This window comes from Suncus etruscus, chromosome 3 (genome assembly GCF_024139225.1).
Source record: "Suncus etruscus isolate mSunEtr1 chromosome 3, mSunEtr1.pri.cur, whole genome shotgun sequence".
Taxonomy (NCBI): Eukaryota; Metazoa; Chordata; class Mammalia; order Eulipotyphla; family Soricidae; genus Suncus; species Suncus etruscus.
The window spans coordinates 158,479,545-158,494,443 of record NC_064850.1 but is presented as its reverse complement, the minus strand read 5'-3'; positions in this window follow the sequence as shown (position 1 = coordinate 158,494,443).

The following is a 14,899-nucleotide window of genomic DNA, read 5'->3' as shown; positions in this document are numbered from 1 at the left end:
GGGGATTTGGGTCAAAGGTAGTATTACTATCTTTCTGGCATGTGGCCAAGATTCTATTTCTAACATTGCCATTCATGCTATTTGACCCATAGGTTCAACTCCTGGTTTTAATTTCTTGTATCACAACAAACTATGTGATCTCTTATGTATTGTTATTAAATACATGTAAGCCCCACAACTAAATTACATTATAAATTATAAACATAACAGTTAAAATATATGTTTGTGAACATGAAACCAAGTTATGGTCACCAGAAAATTCCATAACAAATGTGCATGATCTCTGGTCATCAACAATAAAGGAAACAAAGCTATAAATTCCTTTATAAATATATTATTTCTAACAATTTAGTTAGCCATACGAATACACCTATCATTCATATAATATCTACTATTATTCTATTTAGTAAATATCCAATTTTTATTATTATAATGATATCAAATATGAACTTTCTTTGCAACTCTAGATTTTTCATTAGAATACTTTTTTATATGTGCATATAACAATATTGTATATTAGTATAAGGTTTTCAATGAGTAATAAAACAGTTAAGAAAAGCATTAAATTAAATGCAAATTTAACATTAGGGACATTCGTGAAATATGGTGAGTACTCTGGTGTTGATGTGGTATAGTAATTTATACATCAAAACCATACTTAACACTAGTCTGTTTCCTTGCATACTTTAAGTAATTTATTTCCCGTGAGCCTGTCAGAAGCGATTTTTGAGCATAGAGCCAGGGGTAACCCCTGAGCGCTGTCAATGTGACCCAAAACCAAAAAAAAAGTAATTTATTTAAAAATGTTATATTTGCCACCCTCCCCCTCAAAAAGAATAAGGGGCCGGAGTGGTAGCCCAGTGGTAGGGTGTTTCTCTTGCACGTAGCTGACCCAGAAAAAACAAGGGTTCAATTCCAGCCATCCCATATTGTCCCCCAAGCCAGGAGCAATTTCTGAGCACAGAGCCAGGAGTAACCCATGAGCACCACCGGGGTGGTGAAAACAAACAAACAAACAAACAAATAAATAATGTTAAATTTCCTAGGCATATGTTGCTACTCCATCTTCCTCATTTCTTTATTATTTATAATTGTAATGAATTAATTTTTTTATAAATTAAATGATTTTTGTTTGTTTTGGGGCCACATCTGGTAGCGCTCAGGGTTACTCCTGACTGTGCTCAGAAGTTGCTCTTGGCAGGCTTGGGAGACCATGTGGGATGCCAGGAATTCAACACACTTCCATCCCTGGTAGGCCGCATGCAAGGCAAATGCCTTACTGCTGTGCTATCTCTCCAGCCGCAATTACAAATATTTTAAAGATAGGCTCATTTATTATACTTTATTAGAAGAATTACATTTGATTATTAGAATAGAGTTGAAAGTAATCGTCAAGGGTTGATTTTTCTTCTATTGCTCATTGTATTAGTTATGATCCATTACAATATAAGCAACCAGAAATGTATCAATATTATCATTATTACCAGAAAATAATTCGTGAATGGAGATCTTAATTTTTATTTGTTTTATTTTTCAACTTAAAAAGAAATTAAAGGACTGTACTCATTTTGAATAATCTTGCAACTCTCCTTAAGTTCTATTTTCTCATCTCTTGTCCTTGTAAATTGGTAATAACATTAAGGTAAATTGATCTGATAGGAACTTTAGTAATTCATGGATATTAGCATTACCATACATGTCCCCCAGTCATGAAAAGCTTTTACAATCAAAGTCATAATTAATATTAGTAAATTCCTAGAACCACCTACATGCAGTATTTAATATTTTTGACTAAGTCTCTTTTCTCCTTGACAATTGTCAAAGAGAACCTTGAAGAAATACTATAACTCCATGTCTAATAGTTAATACTGTTACAAATTTGGCATTTCCTCATAATGTTTTGCCGTTATATCTTTGGGTGTAATGTGTACTATGTGAAATAATTGTGGAATAACCAAGAAAATGACTATCAAGTAGTATGATTATTGTGATAATTCTCAAAGTCCAATATCAAGGGTATATTATTCTTTCAACATAAGTCATTGACAAAATATTCACTTTACATAATCTAATCTGAAAATGCTTTTTATAAATTCTATCATGGGGTCCAGAGAGATAGCACAGTGGCGTTTGCCTTGCAAGCAGCCGATCCAGGACCAAAGGTGGTTGGTTCGAATCCCGGTGTCCCATAGGGTCCCCCGAGCCTGCCAGGAACTATTTCTGAGCAGACAGCCAGGAGTAATGCCTGAGCACCGCCGGGTGTGGCCCCAAAACAAAAACAAAAACAAAAAAACAAAAAAATTTCTATTATGGTTTAGTTTGCATCTAATACTCAGTTTTGTTTTGTCCTTTACTTCCTTTCATGGTTGCATACATTTGTAATGATTTTGTTACACACACTTGTTACTGGTCTTTGCTGGAGTGTACAAGTCTGACTGTAGTGTTCAAATACTCAACTCTAGTGTTCTCATCAGGAAGTCATGAACATTACATGTTATGCTTGATTTGTGATTTCTGGCATTGCAAACATTTGGCCATTTAATGAAATACATTATGATTGTTTTTGTATTGTTCACATGTGTGCTCTCCAGTGATACACAGCTGGTTGCAGTGTTCACCGTCTTTAAGTTCCATTTATTGCTGGGGATGTGGTTCTTTGTCACACTGATTCATATACTAAAATTACACGCTTCATTGTAATATTAGGGCCCCACAGTAAAGCAGATTAGGCCAAATTAGGCACATGGCACATTGTGTCTAACACAGGTGATCAGATTCATAAACTCATGTGTATGAACCAGGAAATTAAAGTTAATGAATCATTCACCAAATACCATAGTTAGTTGCTCTTTTTTTTTTTTTTTTAAGAATGTGTATCATTTGTATTAGCGGCTTCAACTTTATATATTTTTTGGTTTTTGGGCCACACATGGTACGCTCAGGGGTTACTTCTTGTTATGCGCTCAGAAATTGCTTGTAGTTTGGGGGACCATATGGGACACCAGGAGATCAAACCCAAGGCCCTCCTAGGTTAGTGGTGTGCAAGGTAAACATCCTACTGCTAGCGCCACTACTCTGGCCCTTAGCAGCTTCAACTTTAATTATTTATTCACTATATTCTCTTATGTCACAAATTGGATTTTGATCAGCCTCTGTTCTTAATTCTGTGACTGCATTTTTTTAACAAGTCCTTCATAGTTGTATTTCAGCCATATAGTGACAGTGAAGTAGGGCCATTCCCAGCACCAGTGTTGGCCTCTTTCCACCAAGTTCCCAGTCTCCTCCCTTAACCACCTGATATACCAGTGTAACAAGCCCAATTTATGTTTATATTATTAAAGTTTGGGTTTCTTGATTTAATTATTATTATTATTATTATTCTATTGTCATTGATTTTGGCTTGGATATTTAGTTCTGACCATCTTTTATTTTTTTTCCATCCAATGCACATTAAGACCACTTGGTCCCTGGGCCCCATTCACTACATACATACATACATACATACATACATACATACATACATACATACATACATACATACATACATATATATGTATGTATATATATATATAAATTTGTAGAAAGAAGTAGATATAAATATTTCTTTTAAAAAGGATATGTGTATGGAAAGGTTTTTGTTCATTTGTTTTGTTTGTTTTGGAATAGGCACAACAAGCATTGGAGAAATTAGAAAGGAAATACCAGTTTCCTAAAAAACTAGTGTGTCTCTACCCATGAAGCATATTGTCATAAGATTGACTAAAGGCTCTGGGCACACTAATTGTCCAACCCCAAGGTCTTTTATTTACAGGAAAAGTTCTACTAAATCTTGGTTATCATAGGCTTCTGTAAGTATAGATCTTGGTTTTTGCACAGATCCTATGTCAAAGCCAGATATATGACTGCATTTTTTAACCTGACTTACACAGTCTTATAGATGCTCATTCTAAAAACACAGATTTTGGTGATCTGAAATAACAGCTTTTTAATAAATGAAATGTGACACAAAAATACAGAATAGAATAGAAACTACACCTGTTTCCATAGAATCCAAAGGTTTTTGTTTGTTTGCTTGTTTTGGGCCACACATGGTGATGCTAGTTACTCCTGGCTATGTGCTCAGAAATTGCTCCTGGCTTGGGAACCATATGGGATGCTGGGGGATTGAACCCAAGCCTGTCCTAAGTCAGCCACATGCAAAGCAAATGCCCTGCCGCTGCACTGTCACTCCCGCCCTGGGTTTTCTTTTTTCTTTCTTCTTTTATTTTATAGCATGCTAACTACTAGTGAAACTGATGAAAGCAGGCAATTGAATGTGAAGAAGAGGGGAAAAAAGAGTAAAAAAAAGCATGTTAGATACATCAAAAGAATTAGAGAAAAATAAGTGGAGGTACAGATAGTTTTATGAATAGAAATAAAGTCTGAATGTATGTTGTAGAGGAAATGTAAGTCTGTGAAACATGCTTTTTTCTTAGGGGGCATAAATAAAATTTTCTTTTGGAGGATACCTGTCGGTGCTCTGAGGTTAAATGAAGAGTTTTATTCAGAGGATTGATATAAAAATGCTGTTTTCATATATCACATTGTGTGCAGCGAATAAAGATCCTGGATCAAAGAACTCATGGAGGCTGAAAGGCCTACTAGTGATAGTATAAGTTATATTACTATAGTGAATTGATGATCTAAAATGTTACAACAAATTGGAAAAAGCAACTGCTTTTGAGAAAATTTTGGGAAAATAAATAAAAGTTAACATTTCTATTGGGATTTAACAGAAACATTATTTTGAATTATTGAGTGAGAATGCTATCATTAGGGTTAAAATTCATAATTTGGGACAAGAAAGAAATGTATGAAAATAAAAATCAGAAGTGGAGGTGAGGCACAGTGATAGGGCATTTGCCTTGCACGCAGTCAATCCAGGATAGACAGTGGTGGTTCTAATCCCTGATTCCCATATGGTGCCCAAGTCAGGAGCAATTTCTGAGTGCATAGCCAGGAGTAACCCCGGAGCATCACCAGATGTGTCAGAAAACAAGCAAACAAAGTAAAAAACATAGTCAAGGAGGTAAATGAAGAGACCCAAAGAGCAAAATATACAGCTAGCTTAGAAATTAAAATTTAAGCATTTTAGAAAATAAATCATGATGCTATAGGTATGGAAAATATACCTTTTTAAGATTTAAAAATAGTAATACAAAAAAAAGTCCTTCAAAAGCAATTACGAATTCAAAGGTCCATCAAAATTCACCTTAACATTTTTCTAACATTGGCCAAATTCTCCTTTTTTTCTCTAAAACCACTGACTTTTCTTTATTTAAGTATATTTAATGTAAAAACTAGTACACTAATTTCTTTTTTAACTCGTTGAGATGTAAATCTTTTAAAAAGTCTGACTAGACTTGCAAAACAGAATAGTTTTTGTAAGGCCTTAAGAACTATCCTTTTGAAATGTAGCCTTCTAGGAAGAAAGGATCTCCACCTCTCAGTTCATAAGAGTAGGGCCTCCCTTTGTAGAAAACCTAGTTCCAAGTTGCAAAATAATATCCGTGCTAAAAATACCTGACACTTTCTCTTCTTTTGGATGAATCAAGAACAAGCACAGTTGGCCTATGCTCTTCACCTTCACCTCAGCTCTTGAAATCCTACATTTTAGCTCATGTTTCAAAGAAATTGAGTCCAGATGTCCAGGTCTCCTTTGGGGCTCTTTCTTGTAAGAATTTTTTTTTAAGTACTCCTTGAATAGACTATTCCCTTTCTGTATAACTTTCTCTGGTGTCACAAAAGTATACTGATAAGACTAAAATCTAGAAAGCAGACCTTTCTTTCTTTTTCTTTTTCTTTCTTTTTCTTTTTCTTCCTTTTTCTTTCTTTCTTCCTTTCTTTCTTTCTTTCTTTCTTTCTTTCTTTCTTTCTTTCTTTCTTTCTTTCTTTCTTTCTTTCTTTCTTTCTTTCTTTCTTTCTTTCTCTTTCTTTCTTTCTTTCTTTCTTTCTTTCTTTCTTTCTTTCTTTCTTTCTTTCTTTCTTTCTTTCTTTCTTTATTTCTTTCTTTCTTTCTTTCTTTCTTTCTTTCTTATTTCTTTCTTGTTTCTTTCTTTCTCTATCTTTCTTTCTTTCTTCTTTCTTTTTTCTTTCTTTTCTTTATTTTTCTTTCTTTCTTCCTTTCTTTTTTGTTTTGTTTTGTTTTGTTTTCTTTTCTTGCAGAGAAGGTTCCCAAACAGAGCTCACAGCAGAGCAGAGGAAGATTCTTGACCACTGGAATTTTGATGTAAGTTATGGAAGATGAAATGTCACTTGAACACTGCAGTGTCATGACTGTCCAAGGCACTCTAGAGCTGCTGGAAGCCTTCAAGGTTACACTTGGTAATGTACCTGGCCACAGGAGCTGACACTCTCATGCTCAGAGGAAGCATTGGTGCTAGGCATACACCTTACTTATTATCTGGCCTCGATATATATATATATATATATATATATATATATATATATATATATATATCAAGCCTTTAGATAGATAGATAGATAGATAGATAGATAGATAGATAGATAGATAGATAGAAGATAGATAGATAGATAGATAGATAGATAGATAGATAGATAGATAGATAGATAGATAGATGATAGATAGCCTTTATTTTATTTTTTTAGAAAACATAAAATTCCCATTAGGGACAAAAAATGTTTATATCTCTATCAACTGATAAATTAAATTTTATTTTACTACAATTACTCTAATACTTATGAACTATTAAAATCTAAGTGTATAAGTGTAGATATAACTCTTAAAGTCAGATAACATTTAAACTTTTTGGATTATCAATGAAGGCCTGAATGTCAGATAAATAATACAAATTCTCTAGATTGCTGGCTTCTGAGGCATAGTCTGTCTTATTTGCAAATATAAATATAGTAAAACTTAGGATTATTGAAAAGAAAAAAATGAAGAAGACTAATTTTGCCTTTAGGTTTCAGGGAAATTGTAAAATGAGGACAAATAGTCCTAGTCTTTTGTTTTCAGGGCAGGAATATTTGTCTTTTTCTAGTAGTAATCTTTGGCATATTTGTCTCATTTCGAGAGTATTGAAGAATATATTGCAATTAAATTAAGAAAGATCTAAGAGTAGAAAAGAGTAGTACTAACTTTTAAATAAAGGACACTATTATCATTGATTTGAATAATTAAGAGAACTATTTTGGAGGGTTAGGGGGCCATACCCATTGATGACGGGTTATTCCTGGTTATGCACTCAGAAATCGTTCCTGACTTAGGAGACCATATGGGACTCTGAGGAATCTAACCACATTCAGTCCTAGGTCAAGCATGTACAAGGCAAACACTCTACCACTGCTCCACCCCTCTGGTCCCTGAAGAGAACTATTAAAGAGAATTATTTCTACCATTGAATCATTGGTACCTCTATATCATATTAAAAGTATTTTAAAAGAAATTCCACAACTACTTTGTAAGTTTCATTTGTCGAATTCAAGGACAATATTGTTCCTATATAGAATTGCTCTCTTAATAACCTTTAAGGTTCATAAAGGTGATTATATTACTGAAATATTTATAGCATTCTGTTGTCTTGGCCTCTGTCTTCCTGAAAGAATAAAATTTACTAAGGAAATTCAATTCTGTATGTTGACAGAAATTGTATGAAGAAAAGAATTTAAAGAAAAAAAAGAGCCATTTATAAATACTAGCCCAGGATTTGGCAGATGTCTAGTGAATGTGCTACAATAGGCTTGTAAGTTAATCTGACCATTTTTCTATGATCCTAATTTTGGAAGATCCCATCATTTTCCTCATGCTACATTGTTCCTAGACAAAAGGTCTTTTTTCCAGGTTGTTATTATGGTGATGATATAAAGGGAAGTGAGAAGAGTCAGATAATTTGCTAATATTTTCAGTCTTACCAATATGGTAGATAATCCATTAGAGTAGTCAAAAAAATGAAAAGAAATAGCTTTAAATCCGTACAATGCTTTGGGAAGTATTGCCATTTTAATGCTAATCCTCCCATTCAATTAATAGGATCTGTGTCTTCATTTCCTTGTGTTCCTTTTTATTTATTGAAACAGTGTTTTGTAGTTTTATTTATATAGTTTCTACACCTCTTTATTGAAATTGACTCTAAGATATTTGAATTTTGTGGCACTAATGTGAAAGGGATTGTTTTTTATTTAAGGTCCATTTCTTGTCTATCGTTATTTGTGTAGAAAAAAGCTATTAATTTTTTAATAACTTTTAGTGAGCAACGTGAATTACAAGTCTTTCACAGTAATATTTAAGGTACATAGTGACATTGAATGAGGGGTATTCCCCCTCATGTGCCCCCAGTACTGCTAGTATAACTAGTTCCCTCTATGTATAGTTTGTTGAAGATTGGGTATTGATTCTGTTGTTATTGACTTTGGGTTCGGTGTTTAAGTCTGATCATTTGTTTATTTCAACTCAATGTTCATACGACTGTTTAATTCTGGTACCATTCATTTTTGCATGTTAATTTTGTAGCCTGCCACATTGCTATATGAATATATTGTTTCTAGAAGCTTTTGTTAGACTTTTTAGAGTCTTCTAAGTATAGTATCATGTCACCTGCAAAAAATGAGAGCTTGACTTCTTTCTTTCCTATATGGATGGCCTTCATATATTTTCTTGCCCAATTATAATGGCAAGTACTTCCATTACTATGTTAAATAGAAGTGGTGAGGTGGGTCAGCCTTGTCTTGAACCAGATTTTAAAGGAAAGGTTTTTAGTTCATCACCATTAACTATAACATTTGCCATGAGCTTGAGGTAAATGGCTTTGACTCTATTGAGAAGAGCTCCTTCCATTCCTATCTTGTTGAGAGTTTTTATCATGAATGGGCATACACTTCCTCAAAATAAAAATACAGATGGCCAAAAGGCATATAAAAAATACTCCGCATCACTAATCACAAGGGAGATGAAAATTAAAACAACAGTGAGGTACAATATCATTCCACAGAGACTGGCACTCATTACAAAGAACAAGAAAACTCAGTGTAAGAGGGGTTTGGGGAGAAAGAAACTCTCATTCACTTTTAGTGGATATAACATCTAGTCTAGCCTTTCTGAAAAACAATAAGAAAATTCCTTATAAAACTGAAAATTGAGCTCCCATATGATCCAGCTATACCACTCTTAGGGACATAACCTAGAAACACAAAGACACAATACAAAAATGCCCTCCGTGTGTCTATATTCATTGCAACACTATTTACAATAGCCAGAATCTAAAACAACCCAGATAAGTGGATAAAGAAACTGTGGTACATAAACACAATGGAATACTATGCAGCTGTCAGGAAAAATTAAATTATGAAATTTTCCTATACATGGAAAGACAGGACATGCTGAATGAAATGAGTCAGAGAGAGAGAGAGAGAGAGAAAGAGAGAGAGAGAGAGAGAGAGAGAGAGAGAGAGAGAGAGAGAGAGAACAGTCTCACTCATCTGTGGGATTTAAGAAAAGTAAAATATAGTTTGATAATAATACCAGAGACAATAAAGATTAGGTTTAAAGTGACCAGCCCATGATATGAAGCTTACCACAAATATTGGTGAGTGCAATTAGAGAAGAAACTACACCAACAACTATCATGACAATAGTAGTGAGTGATAGAAATAGAATGCCTGTCTCCAAAAGCAGGCAGAGGTGGAGAAAGAGGGCATGGGACATGTGATATTATACTCAAGTAAAATAGAGAGCTTCCTGTGTTTTAGACAGGGATTTAGAGGTTTTAATATTAATTAAACACACAATTCAAGACCCACTAAGAAGGAAACCAGTTTCATAGTAACGGTGTTAATCCTTCATGATAAAATACCTGCTACTTTTAGTATGTTGGGGTACAGTAATATGTAAGAATACAGAATTTGTGTTTTGTTTTACATTCCTAAAGTTCTATATTATTGAGATCCCACATCCTAGAGTGTTGTGGTTCTAGGCATTTTTTTTGTTTGTGTCAGCATTCCACTTAGCCCTGGGCAATCCCTCTAATTATGCGAGCTGCCCCCTCTGCTCAGAGTTGACTGCTTGCTTAGTCAATGTGAGGCTTTTGAGCACTAGAGGAAGTAAAGCCAATCAAAATTGTTCCATGATTCTGTTGAAGACACCTTTTTGTTTTGTTTTCTTTTTTTCTTTTTTTTCTTTTTTTGTTTTTGGATCACACCCGGCTTTGCTCAGGGGTTACTCCTGGTTATTCCTGCTCAGAAATAGCTCCTGGCAGGCACAGGGTACCATCTGGGACACCGGGATTCAAACCAACCACCTTTGGTCCTGGATCGGCTGCTTGCAAGGCAAAACGCTGCTGTGCTATCTCTCCGGGCTCTTTGTTTTGTTTTTTTTTAAAGACAAATTGAGAGCTCTCTGAGAAGAATTTAATATGCTGACATGAATCTATGCATGTATCTTTTTGGCAATAAGTCAATTTAATTTAGGATAAATATAGTTTACCACTTATGATTAGCATTATAAATGGGTTTTTATAATCGTGATATTCAAAAATCAGAAACACAGCCAGGGAAGCTTAGAGACTAGGCCATGCTTGGGGTCATATTCAAGGTGCTTCAGATGCTCTATCACTTGAACAATCTCTAGACACCATTTATATTTTGGTTTTGACATTGATTATGATTACTTTAAACAGTATTAGGAAAGGGAAAAAAAAACTTTAAAAGCCCCATAGAAAAATCACTCATGTTAAACTCTACTAAAATCTCATATCTAACTTAATTGCAATTTATGTTATAATAGAAAAATGAATGAACTGAATATTCAGATCAATACAAGTGAGGTTTAATATGCCATGTTTTTCTTTAATTTTTATGATAATATTTTGATTTACCAAATTGCTCATAATATGGTCATTCCAGGCATTTAATAATCAAACATAAGTCCACCACCAGTAAGTTCTCCCTTCACCAGTGTCTTCAATTTTCTACCCACCACCATAGCCTGCCTCCATGCATACACAAACAAGTTTACTTTTATATTGCTTGTTACAACACAAAGGCAAATAAAATGGTCAAAACTACACAGGTCAATTTGATTTTTGTCTTTTGTTTGATTGTTTGTTTTTGGACCACCCCAATGACTGTAAAGGGTTACTCCTGATAGGCTCTGGGGACTATATTGGATTCCAGGAATCAAACCCTAGGTCAGCTGCATGCAAGACAAATGCTCTACTGCTGTGCTATCTCTCCCGCACTACACAGGTCAATTTGAAATTATTGTTAATTATCTTCATGGAGTTACTGAAGTCAGTATCTAGAATTTACTGAACTGTGGTTGGTGGTAACTGAACCTTTGTATTACCGTTTAGGCTAATTCAGTTTCGTAGATTACTAAGTAACTTTCCTATCAGAATCCCTGTGATATTACTAGGCTGACAGTGCTATGAGTTATTGATGTGTCTACATATTGATGTAGCCTGCGATTCAGGATTTATAAATCTAAAACAAATTTTGCGCCTTGGAAGTATGATAAAGTTAAGTCACAGTTTGGGGCTGTTTCTGTTGTAGGGTGTTGAGGGTGATGTTTGGCTCATGTGATTCATCCAGAAAGGGGAATCTGCCTCACATTTTTCTAAATTTGTCTCAAGGTATCAACCAAGACCATACTACCTGGGAAGTATCAGTGGCCATTATTGTCTTTGGGAACATGGTGGAAGAGTAGGCCATATTTCTGCTAGAAGATGGCAATGGTGGGCAGGGCTGCTTGATTTTTCTGGGGCAAATTGCGTACAGGGGAGCTTGCCCAAATCCATTTCATAAGAAAAGGCGCAGAATATGCAACCCCGTAGTTCGACAGGGCTTTGCTAAAGGTGATTTTGCCTTAAGTGCTTTGCATTTGCTAGTGATCTTGAGTCACCTTTCATCTGATTACAAACATGTCAATTTTGTACCACTTCATGCAGCGCCTTTCAGACTGTCAAGGACAACTGGACGATTAGACAATTCATGAATAATTTAATAAAGCCAATTAAGCGTCACACTTTATTCTATTAAATTTTTGTTACTTAATAGCAAAAATTTATTTTTTCAAACTGTACAGAAAGTTATCATGGAACTGAACTACTCAAAGATAAGGATGCTATTATTCATTTAAAGTAGACTTAGCACAATGCCTGTTCTTCACATTTCTTTTGAAATTTATCCCATAGCCATTTTTCTATACTGGAGATTTTATGATACTGTGTTTTCCATGATAATTTGTTTTATTTCCATGTCATCCTATTCTAGTAAAGCACAAAGATTATCCCAGACCACTGAGCTATGAAATTTTATGTAACAAATTGTCTCTCTAAAAAAGCAGGCAATATTCTCAGAATTCTAATTGTCTATCTTTACTAGATTTCCAGAGGCTCTACTTGTCTAGTTAAAACAGGTGAAAGTTAGTTCCAATATGTACAATGGATGTTTATAGCACGAGGTATTAAGTTTGGACACTTTCCTTTCTATTCCCATAGTACCGCAATTATCTTCCCTTTAATAGAGTTGAGGCCATGTATTTTTAACAAAGATTCCTGAAAGTAACAATGTCAGATCAGGGATAAGAAGAGAGTAGGGAAGACATTTACCAGTGAATATCATGAACATTTTTAAGTCATGAGAGATCTGAAAACAAGTTATCTTTCCCTGTCCTGTTCTAGAATGTCCTGCCCTGGACAAAACTCCAACTGAAAAGAATGCAAATAAGCCTGAAATTTGGGACCGGAGTGATAGTGTAGCTTTAGGATTTTTTGCCTTGCATGCAGCTGATCCAGGATGGGCTTGGGTTTCTATCCCAGCGTCTCTAATGGTCCCCTGAGCGATTTGGAGCGATTTCCAAATAAGCCTGAGACTCAAGATGATGGGGGATGACTTAGGACCCAAACCAAACTCAATGGTCAGCAAGCACCTGCACAAAGAGCCCTGAAACAAGATAACTTGCAAACAGTATATTATTATCTTCACCACACAAACCATTTTGCAATCATCTTCTTGCAGGCTAAGGGTGAACAAGTTTATTACTTGAGGAGCATTTCATCTTAGACTCACTTCCCTCCCTTCAAAGTGGTTGTAAAAGTTTTGATTTGAATTATATTATTCTTTGAAAATGGAAAACTACCTTTATATTTCAAACCAATTATATTTTATAAATTTTAGTTTAGGGCAAATCATTATACTGATCAAGTAATGAGTGGTTTTTAACTGCAATCTCTATTATAATTTCAAAATACCAATACTTTAGCATCATAATATTTTCATGATTTTCAAAATATTTCACTAAATTTAACTATGGTTGTTGATTTGTTTGTTGAGTTTGTCCATATTTGATTAAAAAAGTCAAGATATCTTCTGAATATTTTTGTTTCTTAGTAATATCAATTAGTATGTGAAAACATTACTTTTATTAAATACCCATGATTCAACATGCATTTTAAACTTTTCTTTATATCTCCATCATGTCAAACAAGCTATACTTTCAGTATCAAGGTTCACATTGACAAAAAGAATAAATAATAAAAATAGGAAGCAATTGATAAAATAGATTATTTTGGTATTTTAAATGTATCAAAATCAAAGCAGTAGCTGAATTTATTCCTTTCTTTCTAAATTCTCCATTAACATATAGTATTTTAAATTTAAATCTAAATACTTTCGTTTTAAACCAACAATTCTAAAGCTGAATTATGCGATCCATTATATACTTGAAGAGTCAACATATATAAGGGAAATAACATCTCAACACCTGAATATTGTTCTAAAAAAACTATATTAAGTTTTTATTAATTCATGTAACCTCTCTAGTTTTAACTTGTATATAACAATTCAGCACTCTAAAGATGTATATGTAAAGTTGTTTTAAAACAATAATCATATCTAAAGAGAAAAGAAGAGCTTTCTTGTCAGAAAAAAATCTTTCAAGCTGGAACAAAGCCCAATAGGCACAAACTATAGTGAAAATTTGAAATAAAGGCAGAGGTGCCTTATTTTATGGTAAGTAAAGATAGGTTTGGTAATGTAATGTTCTATTCAAATATAGTTTTCCTAGAAAGGCATAAATATTTATGAGCCAAGAATATGAACATTCTTATTTGAATAATGTGATGTATATATAAATATAATACATGTACAGAAAATATTATCAAGATCATACTTTTAGCACAATTATGAGGAGAAATTAACTGTTAAAGTGATTCTCATGTTGTTTATAATAACCATATCAAGGACTTTGGAGTCATAAAGTAATTGTTCCTAAGTAAAGGTGACATACATTTAAATAATACATTTTGGACCAATTTTAGTTTCCTTCATTTTCCAGAAATCCATTTCAGGTTTGATGAGAAAAAAGGTGCATGATGGCACAAATTTGCATCATATAATTATGATTTATAAATGATTGGTAGGTAGATAACAGATTATTAGCTATCAATTATCAGAAAATAATAGAAAAGTAACTAAGACAAATAAACTAATTTCTATATCTAGTCTATGCAATATTTATTTCCTACTAAATTAATTTTTAGTTTAGATGGATTCAGTGCTCTTGTGGTTAGGGAAAGGAAGCAGATTTTCTTTCTGTTGTTCCCAACAACAAAGGAATAGTGAAGACTCCTGGGGGTTTTTTTTCCTAGGAAATCTGCTTCTTTCTATATCAGAAAAATGCTAGAGAATTAATGCTACTCTGTGTGTTTTTCTATATAAAAGCTACAAACATGACTCAGTTTCTGATAGTATAATAATCAAAGGAATTATTTTTGTTCATATAACAATAATCTGCTCTCATATTATTTAAAGATCATTATCAGAAATTTGATTTCATGCTAATATATCATAAATTTAAATATTTTGAAGCTCACTCAGGTAAAAATTATCAGGTTGCAACTCC